Genomic DNA, 5,000 nt, shown 5'->3' with positions numbered 1-5,000 from the left:
GGGGGGGAACGACAGGGACAATCATGCGGGGGGCTGTCAGCCCCGGCTCGCAAGACGGAGGCCAGGCCTCGGCAGCGGGCACGTCACGCCACGAGGTCGGGGATTGCGAGGAGAGCCAACGCATGGGCGCGCGCACGGCAATTTAATGCCACGCCCACGCCAGCGTAGAGCTCTCCTCGCAATCCCCAAGCTCGGCGGTCCGCACCAGCCACGTCGGCCAGGCCTCCGACTTGCGAGCAGGGGCAGCGGCCACCGCCGCCGTGACGTCGCGGCAAGCAGACAGCCGCGCAGCAGCTGCCAGCACCTTGGCACAAGCACGGCAAATGAATGCCACGCCCACGCCGCGGATAAGCAGCCCCAACGCGCCCGACGGCTTGGAGCGGGTCCCGAAGACGGTGGCCGGAATCGGGTCGTCGCCGGCCGGAAAACGGGTCATCGATGCCGGCAATACTTCGGGCCATGAGGCCCCCCACCTTAGTCCGAGTTTAGCAACAGCCCACATATCCCCCGCGGCAGGCCTATGGGCGCCAGGCCAGCGCGCCCCATGGCCAGTCAGGGGGCACCCCCCTAAAGAGCAATAAGTGTCATTGAAGCTCTGGCAGGGGGAGACACTACTAGGTCCCAGCTGTCACCCCCCCTCTAAAAAATTCATTTCTTGGTATTTTGAGCTGAAATTTTGCACAGAGGTTGGCAAAAATCCAATCCAACTTTATTAATTTTTCCAGAATTTTTCGAGGTCGGGAAGTATTTTTTTTTATTTTCCTACCATTAAAAATCGAGGAAATCGGAAAAAATAGGAACCGGCTCGGAATGACCCCAAATTCAGTGGGCAGCCTCATAAAAATATGGCTGATTTTACTGGATTGATTTCATGTGGAAAGCACGACGTTTTGTTGTAGGAATGCGGGAACCCCGGCGGCTCGCCTGCCGCGGCCAGCGACGTCGGGCTGGCCCCTGCAGCGCCTAGCCTCTCCCACGCGGGGGGCAGGCCAGAGCGCGGGGGGCCAGGGCCCGAAGGCAGCCCCCCCGCGGGCGAGAGAGCAAGCCAGCAGGGGCTGTCGCCTGCCGCGGCCAGCGACGTCGGGCTGGCCCCTGCAGCGCCTAGCCTCTCCCACGCGGGGGGCAGGCCAGAACGCGGGGGGCCAGGGCCCGAAGGCAGCCCCCCCGCGGGCGAGAGAGCAAGCCAGCAGGGGCTGTCGCCTGCCGCGGCCAGCGACGTCGGGCTGGCCCCTGCCGCGGCCAGCGATGTCGGGCTGTCGCCTGCCGCGGCCAGCGACGTCGGGCTGGCCCCTGCAGCGCCTAGCCTCTCCCACGCAGGGGGCAGGCCAGAACGCGGGGGGCCAGGGCCCGAAGGCAGCCCCCCCGCGGGCGAGAGAGCAAGCCAGCAGGGGCTGTCCGCGCGTCGCGCAGCGCGGCATGGCTGCGGGGGCCGCGCGCAGCGCGCGCCCAAGCGCCCAAGGGCCCCCAAGGGCCCCAGGCCCTCAGGCCCCAGCGCCCCAGCGCCCAGCGCGGGCGGGCGCGCGCGCGCGTGTGGTCTTTGAGGGGCGCCGGCCTGGTGGCTCCCTAAAGAGCAATAAGTGTCATTGCAGCTCTGGCAGGGGGAGACACTACTAGGTCCCAGCTGTCACCCCCCCTCTAAAAAATTCATTTCTTGGTATTTTGAGCTGAAATTTTGCACAGAGGTTGGCAAAAATCCAATCCACCTTCATTAATTTTCCCAGAATTTTTCGAGGTCGGGAAGTATTTGTTTTAATTTTCCTACCATTAGAAATCGAGTAAATCCGCAAAACTAGGAACCGGCCCGGAATGACCCCAAATTCAGTGGGCAGCCTCATAAAAATATGGCTGATTTTACTGGATTGGTTTCATGTGGAAAGCACGACGTTTTCTTGTAGGAATGCGGGAACCCCGGCAGCTCGCCTGCCGCGGCCAGCGACGTCGGGGACGCTGGCCTGCGCTGTCGAGCCCGCGAGGGCTGTCTCCGCGGCAGGCCCCCCCTGAACGGGGCACGACAGGCCACCGCGCTGGCTCGTCCAGCGTCGACAGTCCCTCGTCCAGGTTTCAGATCGCGCCAAGTCGAACCCATGACCTGCTCAAGCCATCGTGCGCTGCCGAATTCGCATCTGCGTGTAGGCTGCCATTCCACGCGGCAGCCCCTGTTTTCGTCAGCGTGCCCCCCTGACGAATTTTCCTGCCTGGCCCAGTCCAGCGTCCAGCCCCTGTTCGTCGAAAAATCTGCGCTGCCGATTTTCCACGCGGCAGCCCCTCTTTTCGTCAGCGTGCCCCCCTGACGAATTTTCCTGCCTGGCCCGGCCAGTCCAGCCCCTGTTCGTCGAAAAATCTGCGCTGCCGATTTTCCACGCGGCAGCCCCTCTTTTCGTCAGCGTGCCCCCCTGACGAATTTTCCTGCCTGGCCCGGCCGGTCCAGCATCCAGCCCCTGTTCGTCGAAAAATCTGCGCTGCCGATTTTCCACGCGGCAGCCCCTGTTTTCCTCAGCGTGCCCCCCTGACGAATGTTCGTCGAAAAATCTGCGCTGCCGATTTTCCACGCGGCAGCCCCTCTTTTCGTCAGCGTGCCCCCCTGACGAATGTTCGTCGAAAAATCTGCGCTGCCGATTTTCCACGCGGCAGCCCCTCTTTTCGTCAGCGTGCCCCCTGACGAATTTTCCTGCCTGGCCCAGTCCAGCGTCCAGCCCCTGTTCGTCGAAAAATCTGCGCTGCCGATTTTCCACGCGGCAGCCCCTCTTTTCGTCAGCGTGCCCCCCTGACGAATTTTCCTGCCTGGCCCGGCCGGTCCAGCCCCTGTTCGTCGAAAAATCTGCGCTGCCGATTTTCCACTCCGCAGCCCCTGTTTTCGTCAGCGTGCCCCCCTGACGAATTTTCCTGCCTGGCCCGGCCAGTCCAGCGCCCAGCCCCTGTTCGTCGAAAAATCTGCGCTGCCGATTTTCCCCGACGAACCTGCAGCTGCACAAATCCGCGCTGCCACTGCCCCATTGTCTGGACCAACAGTCTTTTCCATCAAGCCCTGGACTATAAATCGTCCAGACTCATCGCCAGCACCCGCTGCCGATTCTGCCGACTTTGCCGATTTCGTCGGCGCTGCCGATTCCAACACTGCCCGCCGTGCCTGAACCAGCGCTGTTTCGTCAGCGTGTCCCCTTGACGAATTTCCCTGCCTGGCCTGGACAGTCCATCTTCCAGCCCATGTTCATCGAAAAATCTGCGCTGCCGATTTCCCCGACGAACCTGCAGCTGCACAAATCTGTGCTGCCGATTTCCCCCCCTGTCGGCATGGCTGCCGCTGCCCCGATGTCCAGACCAACAGTCTTTTTTGTCGACTTTGCCGATTTTGTCCGCGCTGCCGATTCCAACACTACCCCCTGCATCCAAACCAGCATTGTTTCGTCAGCTCTTCCCCTGACGATTTTAGCCCTGTAACAAACAGTAGGCCTCCAATCCCGCCAACGGGAGCCAAGTTGATAGGGAAGAGAATTGAATGACGCGCCTGGTCCTCGCACCCCGCCACCCGAGGGGCCTTTTTCCCGGCAGCCTCTGAAAAACTCTAGCTTTCACGGTCCTCGCCGCCCCTCACCACCATGGCAGGCCTCTAATCCCACCCATCAGCAGTTGTAGCCGATAGGGCAGTGATTTGAATGACGCGTCGCGGGCCTCCGGGTCATCTCACCCGGCCATTAATTGGAGCGTTTTTGGCTGGCCGAGGATGGGGGGATGGATCTCTTCTTCCGAAAAAGCAAACAGTACATCGGGAGTTATGTTGACGGGGCATGGAATTGAATGACCCGTCGCGGGCCGCCGGGTCATCTCACCCGGCCATCCCGGGGAGCGTTTTTCCCGGCAGCATCGGGGAAACTCTTGCTTTCACTGCCCGCTGCCCAAGTCCCCACTCGAATCGGCCCCCCGCGCCAACAAGCCAACGCTGCCGAATCGGCAGACACTGCTGCCGAATCTGCCGACACTGCCCCGCGGGCTGCCACTGCCCCAGTGTCTAAACCAGCGGTCTTTCTCATCGAGCCTTGGACTATCCAGTCCGTCCTGACTCATCGCCAGCACCTGCTGCCGATTCTGCCGACTTTGCCGATTTTCTCGGCGCTGCCGATTCCAACACTGCGCCCACCGTGTCTGAACCAGCGCTGTTTCGTCAGCGTGTCCCCTCGACGAATTTTCCTGCCTGGCCTGGACAGTCCACCGTCCAGCCCGTGTTCGTCGAAAAATCTGCGCTGCCGATTCTGCCGACTTTGCCGATTTCGTCGGCGCTGCCGATTCCAACACTGCCCGCCGTGCCTGAACCAGCGCTGTTTCGTCAGCGTGTCCCCTCGACAAATTTTCCTGCCTGGCCTGGACAGTCCATCGCCCAGCCCATGTTCGTCGCAAAATCTGCGCTGCCGATTTTCCCCGACGAACCTGCAGCCGCACAAATCTGCGCTGCCGAATCTGCCGACACTGTCCCGCGGGCTGCCACTGCCCCAGTGTCTAAACCAGCAGTCTTTCTCGTCGAGCCTTGGACTATCCAGCCCGTCCAGACCCATCGCCAGCACCCGCTGCCGATTCTGCCGACTTTGCCGATTTCGTCGGCGCTGCCGATTCCACCACTGCCCGCCGTGCCTGAACCAGCGCTGTTTCGTCAGCGTGTCCCCTCGATGAATTTTCCTGCATGGCCCGGCCAGTCCAGCGTCCAGCCCATGTTTGTCGAAAAATCTGCGCTGCCGATTCTGCCGACTTTGCCGATTTCGTCGGCGCTGCCGATTCCAACACTGCCCGCCGTGCCTGAACCAGCGCTGTTTCGTCAGCGTGTCCCCTCGACAAATTTTCCTGCCTGGCCTGGACAGTCCACCGTCCAGCCCGTGTTCGTCGAAAAATCTGCGCTGCCGATTCTGCCGACTTTGCCGATTTCGTCGGCGCTGCCGATTCCAACACTGCCCGCCGTGCCTGAACCAGCGCTGTTTCGTCAGCGTGTCCCCTCGACAAATTTTCCTGCCTGG

Source organism: Populus nigra, chromosome 2 (assembly GCF_951802175.1).
Source record: "Populus nigra chromosome 2, ddPopNigr1.1, whole genome shotgun sequence".
NCBI classification, from domain to species: domain Eukaryota; kingdom Viridiplantae; phylum Streptophyta; class Magnoliopsida; order Malpighiales; family Salicaceae; genus Populus; species Populus nigra.
This window is presented reverse-complemented; position numbering follows the sequence as displayed.